Below are 18,060 nucleotides of genomic sequence, written 5' to 3' on the forward strand. Positions count from 1 at the left end.
TGTACCTTTTGTCACTCTGATTCTTACACTCCTGAGCACCATGAAGGGTGCCCACCCTTCATGACAGCTCCACACAGTATCATGCCAACTCAATATTCACTGTTGCTGAGCACAATCATTAACCCATTTGCGAAACCGGATCTAGAAGTGACACACTGTCATGCCCGCTGACTTGGGCTGCTGCTTCTGACCAGGCCTTCTTTGACTGGTGTGGTGGCTGCCTCTTGCCATCCTGTGGCATCAGAATGTCCCAGCTGGCACTCACTGCCTCCACTGAAGTGCGCAGTTGTCTGAGAACCGGGGGGGGCCAAAGTGCCCACTGACATTGCTCTCCCGTCTTATGTGCCCAGCAGGGGCTAAGGCTACAACTCCTGAAAATTTCAAAAGTCTCTGCAAGAGAGCTCCCTAAGGCTCTTCAAATCCTCCGGGCAGCCTTCAGGGAGCTGCCACTGCTGTTAAATGCCCAGCTGGGTCCCCATTGGACCCAGTGCATGCCATGCTCCAGCCCCTGCTGCCAGCACATTGACAATGTCCAGGCACATTTCACACTGACTGGCCCTTAATTGGTCAGCTAGCGTGAAATCGCATCCGGGGTATGATTGTGGCTGGAAGCGGAAATTGTGGCAGCTTCCAGGCTCACGAATCAAGTGTTCCCGACAAGCATAAAATTCAGGTCTAAGCATTGGATGAAGTGATGAAAAGGCTTAATGATCACAACATGAAATTGAAAATGAGCTATTGTGCTTCTGTGCATTCTGAGGGAGTGTACCTTGGCCTGAAAATCAACGGAGAGGGGTTACAGCCAATGAAAGGGAAGATAGCGGCTATAGTCAAAGCTCCAAAGCCAAAAGCTGTGTCTAAGCTTGGATCTTTTCTAGGCATTGTTCAAGATTTCTCACAATTTCTGCCAGAGCTTGTAATGTTGTTAGCTCCACTACAAGAGATCTTGAAGAAAGTTGTGAAATGAGAATGGTCCAAAGCACAACAAGATGCTTACGGGGCATGTAAGAGAAGCTTGATCAATGATGCACCACTCATTCATTGTGACACAGATCATAACCTGAAGCTCGCATGTGATGCTTCAAACTGTGCACTTGGAACAGTGATCAATCATATCATAGTTGCTGGTCAAGAGAAGTCCGTAGCATTTGCGTTGCTTACACTTACCAAGAATGAACATAACTGTTGTGATACTGTATGCCAGACCACTCTCAGGTACAAGCTCAACTTGAGTGAACTCAGTGGTTGAATCTCCCAGAATTTCATCATCTGTCTGCTTCTTAGAAAATCCTGCATCTTTTGCCTCCAAAGTCTCTTTGGCTTCATGTAGCTGATTCTTCAGCTCTTCCATCTCTTTTTTGTATTTGTTTGCTGCCTCCTGGAAAATTGAACATTGTTGTGTCTTCTCTGCCAACTCATCCTTCAGTTTATTTGGAGAATTGCTGAATTCTTTCCATTTCTTTTCATAGGTACAAACTTAGACCTGAGGGAATCTTGTAGTGTGAAGGTCTTTCAACAGGTTTTCTTTTTCCTTTTGAAGGTTGCTCACCTCAACTTGAACTCTGTCATCAAGCATTGTCTCTTTGAGTTCCTTTTTCTGTTCTACCATGTTTTGACTTAAGACATCCTGCATTTCTTTAGGTTGTTGAGTCCTTACACATTCCTTTCCCAGGAACGTTTCCAGCTTCTTTTTGGAATCTTAGTGGCAAATCAAGTTTGATTTCCCTCAGCCAGTTTCACCCTAGAAGGCTTGATGCTCTGCCTCTAAATACTGACACTGGTAGCTTCGCTGATTGGCTCCTGTAATGGACAGTAACTCTGCCTTTGACTTGGATGTCTTCACCCATGTATGTTCGTAATTTGGCATCAGTTTCTTCTAAATTTAATTTATGTTCCCCATTATCCAGGTATCTGAAGGTACTGTTCCCCAGTTACTGTAGTGGAAGCTCCTTTGTCCAGCTCCATTCTAACTGGTCTGCTATTTACTTTCACTGTTACAAATATTGGTTCTGTTTTTCCCTGCCTTCAAATTAAACAACGAATAAATATCTGAATTTGTTGCTTCAGGTTCTTCTAAATTGTAGATCTCACTGGGTTTTTTCTTTTGTTTGAAAGTCTACCTGATTCTTTCCTTGCACTGTCTCATTATGTAGATGACAATAAAAACATTTGATTTCTTTAGATCGCCAATCATTATAAGACTTATTGTTTCCACCACTATTTGAATTATCCCTTGTTTGCTCGGTCAGTTCTTTTTATTTTCCTGCTAGCGGCGGCTGTATCCCGCTTCTCAGCAGAGTCTTACATTTTCGGCCCTTTTTGGCTGGGGCTTCCAGCCCAATGTGGAGGATGACGCCATTTTGCGCTCCCTGTATTGCTTTTGAATCCCTTCCTGCACGTTCCACGCCTAGTGCTATCTCTAGCACCTTCTTAAAATCCAAATTTGTTTCAGACAGTAATCCCTTCTGAATTGTGTCCTCATTCACACTGCACACTAAACGATCTCTGAGCATGTCGTTTAGAGATGTACCAAACTCACAATGTTCTGTTAACTGTTTCAAACTTGCCACATAACAAGCAAACATTTCCCCCAGGGCTCTATTTCCCGAGTTAATTTTGAACCTTTGCATCATTACCGAGGGAGTTGGCTGGTAATGACCTTTCACAGGGTCCACCAATTCATCAACATTTTTCAAATCTGGGGCACTAGGCACCATAAAACTTTGAATCAAGCCGTTGGTTTTATTCCCACATGTAGATAAGAGGATTGCTTGCCTCTTCTCTTCCCCCATAATCTCATTTGCTTAGAAAAAGAACGACAGGCGTTCAATATATTGAGACCAATCATCCGTGGCTGGAGGGAAAGGATCACTTCTTCTGTATTGTGGCATTCTAGGAGGGAATTGCTTTGATGATTTGAATGGAAATGCTACTTACAATTACTACGTGAGGTACAGCCCAATTTCTTTTTTCTTAACTTCTTCCATTAACTTTTTTCACTCTCGACACCAGTTTGTTGTATTCTCCTTTTATCCTCAATTTACCCTTGCCTTATCCTCATCACCAGTTTGTTGGGAATTGTGGACCCCAGTTGCACGCTTGTTGAGGGGTGGCTGAGTTGTACTATAGATAGATTGATAAGCAAACACTTCTTAGGTGGAAAACATTATGTTTACTCAGCAGCAACTCGTATGCTTTCACATCAAGCCCTATCTCCGTAATGCTGACTACTAACTACAGACAACTGACTACAGAGGTAGCCCTGCTACTCTTCTACTGGTTACAGAAGATCTTCCTTTATACCATCCTTCTTAAAGGTATACTAGACATTAGATAAAATCATAATTACCACAATTAGAAAGACTTTAAGTATACCTTATGGGTCAGGCATATAGTCAAGTAATCAGCATATGCGACTGTTAGGACCCAGGCTAAATCAAAGCCTGTGCAGGGTTGTATATAGTTGTTGCTAGTAATAAACTTCATGCAATTGTTTTTGACCAGAGCCCTCATCAGTCTCAATATTTTGTTTAGCATAGAGAGCATAGAGACAGATCCCTTGAGGTCTGCATCGCGACCCTCAACATATATGGTGGTAGCAGCCCGTAGGAGACCACATCAGCAACAATTTGCAGATAGGAAAGGATGTATTTGGAATCATATAAGGAATCAAAAGGTTTCACCAGTTTTTGTTGGGTAGAAACTTCACACTAGTTACAGACCATAAACCCCTAGTAGTTATTCCTAGGACCAAATTCTGTAATAATGACAATGGCAGCATCAAGAATGCAGTGGTAGGCTGTATGCTTCTCACAGGACAACTACAACATTGAGAGCAGTTGGAAAGAGAATGCCATCTCTGACACACTGTTGCGTTTGCCACATGAGGGACTCAGATGTCAGCTGCAAAGGTGCAATCTTGTCATGTGAGCAGGGCTGCTTCAAGTGAGGTCACAGAGCTGGTTCTTTAAGATATAGGGATTCTGGCAGGACTCCATACTGAATATACAGGAATAGTTTGTATGGAATACATAGCAAGAGGTTTTGTTAATGAACCTGGTCTAGACAGTGACCTAGGGTAAAATCATTAGCTCGGCAGGCAGGCGCACGCTCGACCTGACCGTGTGTAAAATGATGCACGATGACCTTGGGTGAGTGTCCTCACATCATTGTGGACTCGAGCGATATTTCGGTTGGCGGGTGCCGAAGTTGGCAGCGTGCCCGCTGACAATTAAAAGGCCTGTTAAGGCCATTAAATGGTAAATTAATGTGAATTTTTCGCTGCCCATCCAACCTTATGGTTGGCGGGCAGGCAAAAAGGCCAAGCAGCCTTTGTGTGTTTCAGGAAACCTCATCCACAGGTGGGATGAGGTTTCCTAAAGCAAATAAAATAAAAATAAAAATTTTAAATCTTAATTAATAGCATGCCCCTGCTCACATGACAGAGTCACTCCCTCTATGGCAAGCATATTCTTTCTTAGGTAAAGAGACCAAATCTGCACACAACACTCCAGGTGTGGTCTCACCAAGGCTCTGTACAGCTGCAGTAAGACATCCTTGCTCCTGTACTCAAGTCCTCTCACAATGAAATCCAACATACCATTTACCTTACTGCACCTGCATGCTTACTTTTAGTACAAGGACACCCGGGTCCCTTTGTACATCAACATTTCCCAAACTATCATATTTAAATAATACTCTACCATTCTATTTTTCCTACCGAAATGGATAACTTCACACTTATCCACATTATACTGCATCTGCCATGTATTTGCCCACATGTCTAAATTTCCTTGAAGCCTCTTAACATCTTCCTCACTGCTCACATTCCCAACAAGTTTTGTGTCATCAGCAAACTTGTACATGTTACATTTGGGTCCTTCATCCAAATCATTGATATATATTGTGAATAGCTGGAGCCCAAGCACTGATTCCCTATGGTGCTCCTCTATTCACCGCTTGCCACTCCAAAAAAGACCCGTTTATTCCTATGCTCTGTTTCCTGTCTGTTAACAAATTCTCAATCCATGCCAACACGTAACCGGCAATCCCATGTCACATGAGGGGACATGTTTCATTATATTTTTATTTTCTTTATTTTTTTTTATAACGCTTCATCTCCCTGAGGCAGCTCTGTAACTCAGGGAGATTATGAAGTGTGCAGTCGCGCGCATGAGCTTGGTTCGCAATCCAACACCCGCCCTCACAGGCAGCACTGGTCGCTGCTGCTTGCGTTTCACGCTGAGCGGACCTTAATTGGCCCCCAGCGTGAAATTGCATTCTGTCCCCAATTGTGGGCGGTGGTCAGCTTCCCAACCACGCCCACCGAGCCCACCCGACATGGGTGAAAGGTCAGGTAGGCTAGTTAAAGAGGCACTGCATAGATGTTCAAATTTCAGTTTGAAACAGCGGTTAGTTAATTTTCTGCGGAAGTGTAAAGCAACCACACACTGCTTTACAGAGTATACACCTGCAGAGCTTTTGATGAAGAGATGGTTAAGGACACATTTGAGTCTGATTCTACCAAACTTGGCTGTTAAAGTTGAATGCAAACAGTTCAGTCAAAAATGTCAGTATGACACAAACAATGCTTGTGTTCTGAGCCCCCCTCACAAATCACAAAGGGGAAATGTAGCAGAAGTGTGTGGAACCAAAAGACACTTGGATGAAATTGGCGGAAAGTGAGAAGTGTCCAGGAAGATCACATAGTCCTGGCAAGCGATAAACCAAATCACAAACACTATCTACTTGATCATGAGCTCATACCAGAATTGGAGCCAGTTCAGATGTCTGTGTCTGATGCACCAAATCCTGAGAAAGCAACAGAACCTCTGAGCACAGAAGCAAAGCAATACAGTCCAGAAGCTGACTCTACACCAAAACCTGAAAGATAAGGAAGGCTTCGTAAACCACTTTCTAAACTTGATTTGATGATGAATTCAAGAAAAAATAAAGCCAGTTGTAATTGTTCCAAATATCCCAAATGCCATGAATTACAAACCCAAAATGTGTAAGATGTTTTCAAAGAATAAGGATCTGTTTTATTCACGAGTTGTAGCCTTTTGAATATAGAAACATAGGCCAGGATTTTCTAGCCACGTTGTGGGTGGGAGCCACCATGGGCGAGGCAGCGCCCCAGCCAGAAGTCCATTGACTTGCAGCGGGGCTGGGCGATCATGGCAGCAGGTGGGTGTGTAAAATCCTGCCCATAGAAACTGAAAATAGGAGCTAGAGTAGGTCATTCAGCCCTTCGAGCCCGCTCCATCATTCAATATGATCATGGCTGATCCTCTGTCTCAACTCCATACTCTCGCTCTCTCCTCATACCCCTTGATGCCTTGAGAGTCCAGAAATATATCTATTTCTTTTTTAAGTATATTCAGTGACTTGGCCTCCACAGCCTTTTGTGGTAGAGAATTTCACAGGTTCACCACTCTCTGAGTGAAGAAATTTCTCCTTATCTGTGTCCTAAATGGTCTACCCCATATCCTGAGACTGTGACCCCTCAGCCTAAACCCCCCCCAACCAGAGGAAGCATGATCCCTGCATTCAGTCAGCCTCACCCGTTAGAATTTTATATGTTTCAATCAGATCTCCTCTCATTCTTCTAAACTCCAGTGAATACAGGCCTAGACAACCCAATCTCTCCTCATGCGACAATCCTTTCATCCCAGGAATCAGTCTGATGAACCTTCACTGCACTTCCTCTGCGGCAAGTATATCCTTTCTAAGGTAAGGAGACCAAATCTGCACACAACACTCCAGGTGTGGTCTCACCAAGACCCTGTACAGCTGCAGTAAGCCACCCTTGTTCCTGTACTCAAGTCCTGTCGCAATGAAATCCAACATACCATTTACCTTCTTAACTGCTTGCTGCACCTGCATGCTTGCTTTCGGTGATTGGTGTACAAGGACACCCAGGTCCCTTTGTACATCAACATTTTCCAATATATCACCATTTAAATAATACTTTACCATTCTGTTTTTCCTACCGAAATGGATAACTTCTCACTTATCCACGTTATACTGCAACTGCCACGTATTTGCCCACTTACTCAACATACCTAAATCGCCTTGAAGCCTCTTAACATCCTCCTCACCACTCACATTCCCACCAAGTTTCATGTCATCAGCAAACTTGGAAATATTACATTTCGTTCCCTCATCTAAATCAGGAATCAATCTGGTGAACCTTCGTTGCACTCCCTCTATGGCAAGTTTATCCTTTTTTAGGTAAGGAGACCAAATTTGCACACAACACTCCTGTTAACTGATTCTCAATCCATGCCAATATATTACTGGCAATCCCATGTGTTTTAATTTTGCACACTAACCTCTTAGGTGTATCAAGGAAAAACATACCAGTACACTTTTCTTTGAGAAAGGGAAAGTACTGTAATGTATTTGTACATTAAGTTAATATTATACGATGTTTGAACAGTATGTAATGATGCAATAAACCTTCTCTTGTGTACTGGCTATACCTCCTGTCTTCTTCATCTGCACCATGCAAGAGCCAGCATGGTACTTTTCAGGACCTCAAGATATCCCAATATGCTCTATAGCCAATTAAATAGTTTAGTCATTGTTATGATGTGGGAGACATGGCAGCGAATTTCACAAAGTAAGGTCCTGCAAACAGCAATCTGACAGGTAAGTTATTTTAGTGATGTCGGGTGAGGGCCACCTGGTAGAGCTCCGATGCTTTTATTCAACATCCTGTCATGGGACCTTTTAGGTTCACCTCAGCAGATAGATGGGGTTTCACCTTACCTCTCATCCAAAAGATGGCATCAACAACCTCATGGGCAGAAATTTTCATTCAGCAGGTGGGCGGGCGTGCACTCGACCCATTCGAGCATGAAATGACATAGGTTGACATTGGCCAAGCGTGCCAAGTCAATGCACAGTCGCGCGATAGTTCAGTCGGTGGGCACGCACCAGAGCCGGCAGCGCACCCGGAAATAATTAAAAGGCCTGTTAAGGCCATTAAGGAATCAATTAACATAACTTTTCCGCGGCCCATCCAACATATTGGTTGACGGGCAGGCGAAAAGGCCAAGCAGCCTTTGCATTTTTTTTTGAAGCCTCACTCACGGGTGGGTTGAGGTTTCCAATAGCAAATAAAAATAAATTAAAAACTTTAATTTTTCATTAATAACAATGCTCATGTGACAGAGGCACATGAAGGGACATGCTTTATTACATTTCAATTTTCTTTATTTTTTTATATCCCTTCATCTCCCGGAGGCCACCCCTGCACAGGCAGCACTTGGCGCTGCTGCTTGCATTTCACATTGGGCGGGCCTTAATTGGCCCGCCAGCATGAAACCACGGTCCGGTGCCAATCGCGGGCGGCAGCCGACTTCCCGACCGCCCTGCCCGCCCCAGCCGAGCCCGCCCGCCAAGGACAAAATTCTGCCCCATCTCATCAAATGACAGCACTAATGACAGTGCAGCACTCCTTCAGTGTTGCACTGTTATGATACAGCAGATGATGTGTGCCAGCCGGATGAAATCCACGAGGAAACTTGATCACACAGTCACACCGATTTTGCAATTTGTATTTTATTTCGAGAGGGATGCCCTGAATCCAGTAGTAATAAGTCCACCAAGACTCTAGGGAGCTTTACAAAACTAAATTAAACATTTATTAACAAAAGAAAATACTTCAAGCACATACAGAGGTCTGCGAATTGCTATTATAATAACTCCTAAAACCCCTAATTAATCTGGCTTTCAGTTACAGCCCCATTAAGACAGCAATAAAAAACAAATAGATTTTAAACAGATCCAGGCAAATCACAACAATACTCTGGACAATAGAATTCAAAGTGGCTTTTCCCAGCTTCGGCTTTTGTAGGCAGCAGCTTAATATACAAATACTGGAGGCTTTTCACACTTCTGGTAGATCTTGCATTGCCTTTCTTCTCTGACACATAGCCTCTTCTCCTTTATACATGTTTCTCCTTTTTAATGCAAATTCCATTGTCCCTATGGAGAGAATTTTCCCCCCGTCAGGGAAGTTGTGCTGGGGCGGGCACGGGTGCAGGCGTGCACAGACCCGATCGACACCCCCGATCAGGTCCACACCGCCATTTTATGTGGGTGGGACAATTAAGGCCCGCTCAGCGTGACGTGCACCTGGAAGCGCTGTGCACTCCCTGTGCAGGTGGGGTGGATTCCTTGAGTCAGGAGGCACAGAGGTGCCTCAGGAAGATAAGTTTTGAGTTTTAAAAATTTTAATAAAGAGAAAAAGATTTAAGACATGTCCCCTCATGTGACAGAATCATATGAGCTGGGACATGTCAATGAACTTTATTGAAAAAATTTATTTAATTTATAAACCCTTCATGAAACCTCATCCCGCCTGTGGATGAGGTTCCATGAAAAATGTGAAGGCTGCCTGGGCTCTTCACCTGCCCGCCAACCTTAAGGTTGAATGGGCAGCTTTCTCAATAAGCATAATTAATTAATTAATGGCCTTAACAGGCCTTTGACAGTTTGGTGGGCGGGCAACTGATGCGGCTGCACGCCCGCCAGACTGGAAATCTAAATGATGTGCAATGATGTCGGAATGCACGGTTGATGTTACCCAGCGTCATTTTACGCCTCAGCAAGTGGGCCCCGCCCCCGCTCTCCAAGCTGAAAATTCTCCCCCATATGTCTTGGAATTTTACCTTTCTCATAATATAAATCTTTTCATGGTGCTAATACGATCAGTAATCTTTAGGTAAAATGAACACACTGCTTGGCCTAGATTCTCTGGCTAGGTGTAATTTCCTACCATCTCTTTGGAATTCAAACTACCCTGATTTTTCTAAAAATGAAATTTCTCCCCACTTCATGTTCTAAACCTTCAGCCGTGTTTACATATTTAGCATTTCAAACCCAGCTTCTTTTGATGAGTCAGAGTTTCCAGACCAGCTGTCTCCAATTAAATTAAATCCACCCCCCCACACACAGTCAAACTATCCAAACCGTGTTATTAACCAACTTTTACAATAAATCACAACAACATTATGAGGATTATTATGCTTTCGTGACATGCACTCAAGTGTCAGTCTAAAGTTTTAGAGTGGAATCGTCCCATATTTGCACTAAGTGTGGGAAAAAGAATGTTTTACCCAATGGCCACAATGGCAGCTTTTCACGCTATATTATACCAATCCTGCCTCATTAATCATGCATTCCTGGGAAACACACCATTTCAAAGGCGGACTGGCACTCAGTTGCCTGCCACCTCTCCACTTCCTCACGCTGGGTGCCATATTTAAAGTGCAGCTGTGTGCACGCCTCTCAATGCTTCCAGTCCAGGGCTGCTGCACCTAAGTAAGGGCCCCAAAAGGCAAGAAGACTGCAGCCTCCTGATTCAGTGACACATCTCTGGAACACCTTTAGGATGCCGTGAGGGCCTGCCATGATGTCTCTACCCCTGCTCTAGCTGCAGGAGGTGCAGCAATCTCACCATTCCGGCTTGGTAGGCGGTGGCAGTGGTGATCAGTGCCAATGCTGTACAGAAGAGGTTGGCCATCCAATGTAGAAAGAGGATGAATGATCTGATCAGGGTAAGGCAACCATCTCATCACACTAAACTCACACTCCCAAACCCATCACACATTCACTGGCATCTCACTCAGTGCCAGCTTAAGGACATCACCACTCACTCTCTCACACACACCCCCACATCTCCATCTGGCCTCATTTCCTCTAGAAACTGCCTCCTCAGTCCTCACCACCTTGAGGCCACTTGCACAGATCAACATGTGCCCCCAAACACACCCTGGGATACCCTCCTTCCCCGGTACAGCCCTCATCCTGCAGCCTCTTCCTTTGCCTGAGGGCACTTCTCCCCCTCCCCCAAGCAAGCCCCAGCCCTGCAGCCTTTGGAAAGCCATCCCCGCTATACAGTAGGTCTAGTAGGTAAAGACCTGCCCGTGAGCCTTCCTGGAAGTAATGTGGTGCTGCCTGTGAAGCCTGGTGCTGATGACTGCTGGCGCTGATCGAAGCAAGGTAGGCAAACAAACCTCGAAGTCCTGAGCAAAGTGCAGCTCGCCAGGTGTATGTCGCTTATGTACAGTTGTGAAACACATCGGCATGCAATCACAACATCGGATGATCCAGCGTGAGGGGGATGATTCCGACTAGCTGGGCTTATAATGGTGTGCAGATCTATTACAATGAAGTTCCCAACGTCCGATGTGGGAAACGCGACCCGCCGTTGATGGGCACAGAGAATGATTGCAAACTGGTTTTGCAATGTTGTGAAACCGGTTTTTGGCCTTCTCGCCAACTTGTCTGCTCATGCCGCCAAACATGCCCACTACCCATAGGCATGGAATATTCCGCTTTTAGAGTAGGATTTGACTCCACAACCTTCTGGCTTAGATTTGAGAGTCCTATCACTGAGCCAAAGCTGATACTTAGAAGCTCTATCCCACATGTAGATAATCACATTAATATTGACTTTTTAAACTGTCAATAAAAAAGGTGAGGTAATTGGCTGGCTTCAGAATACCATATCTGATTGAAATAACATTACATTGAGAAAGATACACTCTATCCTACTCTTTCACTGGCCCTATTTCTTATTCGATTAAATCTCGCTTTCGCTTTCTAAAATATAAAATACAAAACAAAGTCTTCAGTAGGTATATATTCAGGACATTGTCATTTATCTACCTCCCTCTGTCACATGTACCTGCCATCTCTCTGTTTCTTTTAAGAAAAAAACTTGTATGAATTTTCCCCCAGCAAAGATTTTAAAATTAGCCTTTCAGCTTTCCTTTTGCTAATTTTGAAAATGTTTTGAACAGAAGCTGCTAGAAGCTAAAGGTATTCCTAAATAGAGCTTGACCAAACATTACTGATACACTTTGGGATATAAGGTAAAATGCACATGATCGAATACACACTTCAAATAGAGTTCACAGCTTCCCAGCTCTCATCAAAAATATCTCCAAGACCAGGATAGTGGGAAAGATTGTGGCTTTTTAGTAAAAGCTCCAATGGAATCGTGAGAAGTCATAAAAGTCAAATCAATGGTTAAAAGTAATAATGTTTATTTGAAATATGTGTTTCTAATTTTAAAAAATTGGTTAAACCTTTATCTAGAAATTTCATACTGAGGAGAATTATGACAGATGAAAGATAAAACTCTGAAAGCATTCTGATAAAATTGTGGTCAGATTGCACATTCAGATAGATACTTGCTGTAAATATTGGCAAACAAAACCAAGGCAAACCCAAGGATGTTTTATAAATAAATAATGAGTAAGAGGATAACTAAGGAAAGAATAGGACCAATTAGAGAACAAAAAAGTGATGAGAGTGCAAGATGTGGGCATGGTTCTTAATGAATACTTTGCATCTGTATTCACAAAAGAGGGGGCCAAAGCAGACATAGTCAAGGAGGAGGAATGGAGAATATTGAACGGGATAAACATACTGATAGAGGAAATATTAAGATGTTTAGCATCCTTGAAAGTGGATAAATCATCAGGCCCAAATGAAATAAATCCTAGACTGCTAAGAGAAGCAAGGGAAGAATTGGCGAAGGCTTCAACCATCATTTTCCAATCCACTTTGGCTCCAGACATAGTGCCAGAGGACTGGAAAACTGCTAGCATTGTACCCTTGTTTAAAAAGGGAGGAAGGGGTAGACTGAGTAATTGCAGCCCAGTTAGCCTTGCCCCAGTGGTGGACAAATTATTGAAAAAATTTGAGGCAATATAAATCATCATTTAAAAAGGCATGAATGAACCAAGGATATTTGGCATGGATTTGTTAAGGAAAGCTCGTGAATAATTTGATTGAATTTTCTGAGGAGGTAATAAGGATGGTTAATGAGGGTAGTGTGTTTGATGTAGCCTACATAGATTTTAGCAAGGCTTTTGACAAGATCCCCCATGGTAAGCTGGTCAAAAAATTAAAAGCTCATGGGATCCAAGGAAAACTGGCAAATTGGATCCAAAATTGTCTCAGAGGCGGAAAGCAAAGGATAATGGTCTCCAGGAGTTTTGTGACTCGAAGGATGTTTCCAGTGATGTTCCATAGGGCTCAGTACTGTGTCCCTTGTTTTGTGTGGTGTACATCAGTGATTTAAACTTAAGTATAAGGTGCATGATTAAGAAGTTTGCAGATGATATCAAAATTGGCTGTGTGATTGATAGTGAGGAAGAAAGCTGTAGACTGCAGGAAGATATCAATGGACAAATGGGTGTACCTACTCCACACGGACTGCAGCGGTTCAAGAAGGTAGCCTACCACCAAAGGCAATTTGGAATGGGAAACATAAGCTGGCCTCGCCAGTGATGCCCACATCCCATGAATGAATAAAAAAAAATGAGCATAAAAGTGGCAAATGAATTCAATCCTGAGAAGCAATTTAGGGAGGATAGAAAATGCAAGGGAATATATAATAAATGGTAGGATTCTGAGAATTGTAAAGGAAAAGACAGACATGGATTGCATGTCCACAGATTTCAGGAAGTAAAAGGAAAGATAGATAAGGTGGTCAAGAAGGCATACTTGCTTTTATTGGCCGAGGCATAGAATATAAGTGCAGGGAGGTTATGCTAGAACTTTAGAGAACACTAGTTAGACTGTGGTTAGAGTACTTCATATGGCTCTGGTGACCACATTGCAGGAAAGGTGTGATTACACTAGAGGAGATTTATGAGCTTCCCTTTTCAGGAGTGAAGGCCAGATTTAAGTTGTGCTAGCTGCTCATGCACTTGGACCATGCAGCCAGTCAGCAATGCATTTAGCGCTGGAAAGCCTGTCACTATCATTATGGTGAGCGAGCAACATGCAGTTTGTGTGCTGTTTGCATCTCTTCAACCAAGTGCAGAGAAATCACATAATGTGATCCTCACGCCTGCAAACCAACCCATCTGAGTTTTTAGTCAGTCTTTGGTGGCTGAAAAGGCATTACTGTGGGGCAGAAACAGTTGAGATTACTGACAGGACTGATATCAGTGATATAAAAATAGAAAACGCTGGAGACAGCCAGCGAGTCCGGCAGCTTCTCTGGTGGGAGAAACAGAGTTAGCATTTCAGGTCAGTGACCTATCATCAGAACTCTGATCAGCACCCCATCCACCAACTTAAGCATTCATTCTCTCTACCACCAGTGCACAGTGGCAGCAGTATGTGCCATGTACAAGATGCATTGCAGCAACTCACCAAGGCTCCTTCAACAGCACCTAAAAACCTGTGATCTCTACCACCTAGAAAGATAAAGACAGCAGACGCAGGGGAACACCACCACCTTCAAGTTCCCCTCCAAGCCACACACCATCCTGACTTGGAAATCTATCACATTTGACCAAGTGTGGCACCTCATCCTCAAACACTTACTCTCTCCACCACCAATGCACAGTAGCAGCAGTGTGTACCATCTACAAGATACACTGCAGGAACTCACCAAGGCTCCTTTGACAGCACCTTCCAAACCCATGACTGCTACCATCCAATAAGACAAAGGCAGCAGACACATGGGAACACCATCACCTGGAAGTTCCCCTCCAAGCCACTCACCATCCTGACTTGGCAGTATATCGCTATTCCTTCACTGTCACTGGTTCAAAATCCTGGAACTCCCTCCCTAACAGCACTGTGGGTGTATCTACACCACATGGCAGTGAAGCAAAAAGGCGGCTCACCACCACCTTCTCAAGGGCAATTGGAGATGGGCAATAAATGCTGGCCTAGTTGTTGATGCTCACATCCCAAGAACAAATAAAAAAAAACCTCACAGTTCTCTCTTCTCCTTTCAGATGTTCCTTAAATCCTATCTCTTTGACAACATTTTGGTCACCTGTCCTAATATCCCCTTCTTTGGCTTGTTGTTAGAAATTTTTTTTGTCTGAGTACTCTGATGTGCCTTAGTTGTTTTACTATATTAAAGGCTCTAAATACATGTATGTTGTTGTCGTATGATATCAAATTGTTTGGCTATTATCAGAGTATTATGATTTTTTTATTGTGAGATTTTGGCTATGGTATTTTAATGGACTAATAATGGGATTATTAAAAACTGCCAGTTGAATTTTATTATTACACACTGTGTTATACAGAGATATAACTGCTAATATAAATACATATAAGGTCTTATTTGCATGAAGAATACAGAGAGTGATTAATCTGCTGGTAACTACTCTGTCAGCTAATTTTCCTAGACCAGCACGTAAATCATGAAAATTCTGAATATGATAATACATGCACAATTATTCTATTAATTAGGTGATAGTCACCAAAAATTGGGTGACACGTGTAAATGGGACAGACTAAATATTTTACATCACTTGCCTAGATACACTCTGGGCACTAATTTATTTGACACTGATATCTTTATATACTAAGCCTCATTGTTTATGACTCTCTCATTACTACAGACCTTGGCATAAGATATACTTGCTGTTAACCATGGCACGAAATGTGATGTGCTTTTAGATTGGCTCCCAAAGACAGCATTATGGAGAGTCTTCTGCACAAATCAACCCTGGTGAGAAAATTTGAGGAGAAAGAGTGACCCTGAAGTGCTGAGCACTGGGATTTGCTACAGGCTCCATTCTGGGAGATGGGTTATTAAAGGGCAGCGCTTTAAAGAAATGACTCTTCGTTTTTAATTTATATTGTAGTTTTTGAGAACCTGTGTGGAGGGGTCAAGGACTATGTCGGTGAGTGAAATGTAGATGTGAATAACCAATGGATTTCAACTGAACAAAAGAGGAACCACAGAAGCAAAGCAGAAGGCTATTGATATTAAATAAGTCATGAAAGTTGAGCTATTAGATTAATGCCAAAAGTTTAAAAGGGAAAAGTATTGCCCAAAGGGACCATTTGGCTGTAATGTTGACTTCTACAGTCCCATCTCTTTAGTACAGTATTGATGGAGGCATTAATCCTCCAAGCACCACTTTTGAACCTGCATCCAAAATCTGTTTAGACATTTTGCTCCAATTTGTTCAGAGCTATAGCAGCTGTTTAACAACACTCTACAACTGCGTGATTTATAAACATCCCAGGAATGCTTCAGATGGTGGCAATCATGTCACAGCTGAAGAGTTTTGATCTGCACAATGCTGGGGAGGCACTTTACGTAGGTGAGAGATGACATGGTGCTGGCAAATGGCCAGGAGTGAGATATGAAGAATGGTTCTGCTGTGGGAACTGGCCCAAGCAGATGGCATAGAGTATGGCAGCAGATAAAAAGAGTAAGAAATAACTTGTATTCATGTTTGCATCTTTCATAATCACAGGATGTACCAAGGTGCTTTACAGCCAGCAAAGCACTTTTGAAGTATTGTTACTGTTGTAACGCAGCAAAATGCAGCAGCCAATTTGCATGCAACAAACAGTAATGTGATTATGACTGGTTGATCTGATTAAGTAGTGTTACTGAGGTATAAATGTTGACCAGGGAATTGGGGAGAACGCCATTGCTCTTTTTAGGAATAGTGGCATCTTTTACATCCACTCCATAGGCATAATGGTTTAATGTTTCATTTAAAAGACGGCTCTCCACAGAGCAGGACTTGTTTAGTACAGCGCTAGAGTATCAGACAAGATTTAATGCTCAAGTCCATAGATTAGGACATAAACCCACAACTTTCTGACTCAGAGGCAAAGGTGTTACCACTGTTTCATGGCTGAAACTGAAAAGCAAGATAATGGGAAGACTGTCCTGGAACATGTCAGGATGGTGCATGCTTTCATTATGCTGCTTATATATGTTGTTGCTAATTTTAGCATGATTGCACCATATATTACCTTACTTTTATTTATATGATCATTCCTTGTCTCATTTCAATTCTAACTTGCTGCTGCTTCTTGCAGTATTTAATGGGGGTACCGGGGATCTTGTCTGTCAGCTGGGAAACCTCTTTTTGGGAAGGTCTGTCAAATTAATGGCCAATCAGGCACTTAATTGGGCAACAGCAGGCCCTCCCTGGGGTCAAAAATCTTGAGGGTGTGAGTCCCGCCCGCAGAGAGCTGCTGGTCAATCAGAGGCCACAGATCTTCATTGCTTGGCAATGCAACTAGGGAGGTGGTGGCTGCTGCTGGTAATGCACCAACCCAAGGCCCAGGATAGTCCTGGGTCCAGGTACACGAGTCATGGTGGAAGGGAGGTTGTGGGGTGGGGTTTGTAGTGGAGTGGGGTTTGCAGCAAGAACAGGGGATTGACTCTCAGCAGGATCCCCTCCTTCCCCATGCTGTGTTCCTTGAACAGGCATTAAAGTGCCTTTGTATGAGGGATGCCTTACCCCCATTTCTAGAAGCCCACTAGCAACTATGATGGGGTTTATTTTGCAGGCTTCCTGCATGGTGAGTCCCCCAACCATCACTGGGTGAATAGTAGCGGTGGCAGCTGGAGGCCCTTAAGTGGGCATTAATTACCTACTTAAGGGCCTCAATTGGCAGTGGGTGGGAAGGCTGTCCATGGGCCTTTCCACCATAGACTTTATCACCAAACTCATCAGGGGATGGGAGTGCATTAAAGTCCAATGTGTGCTAGTGGGTTGTGAGGGGGAATACAGGGTGGTGTAGGCTTCTCTCCTTAAGATGTTGGGTATGATATTCATTTACAATTAATTTAGAGTAATGTGTTTAAAATTTGCATACTGTCACCCTTATCTTTCACCATCAACAGTCCTGTCCACCCCCCACACCCTACAATCCAGTATGGCTTAGCTTTATAATGTTTTTTTGTTAGGATATATTAACATAGGTAGGAGAGGCAGGCTTCTAAAGAGCCTTTTGGAATTTTCAGAAGTCAAAATAATTTACAGATTTACCTATTTGATAGACTGCAAGTCTAATGATAATTGTTTTTAGTTGAAATCCTAATATTAAATGTGTCATTTACAAAGAGTTGTATGCATCACATGGAAATGTTTGTTATATAATAAATAAACCCAACAGTATTCTGCTTCTGAAACAGTATTTCATTGTTCATTGCAATATGGTTTTTGATAAACATGTCCATGCAACAATAAAATGTTGGGTCCTGTCAGATGATTCCTTTCTAATTTTTGGCCTAAGATCATAATGTTG

This window comes from Carcharodon carcharias, chromosome 3 (assembly GCF_017639515.1).
Source record: "Carcharodon carcharias isolate sCarCar2 chromosome 3, sCarCar2.pri, whole genome shotgun sequence".
Taxonomy (NCBI): Eukaryota; Metazoa; Chordata; class Chondrichthyes; order Lamniformes; family Lamnidae; genus Carcharodon; species Carcharodon carcharias.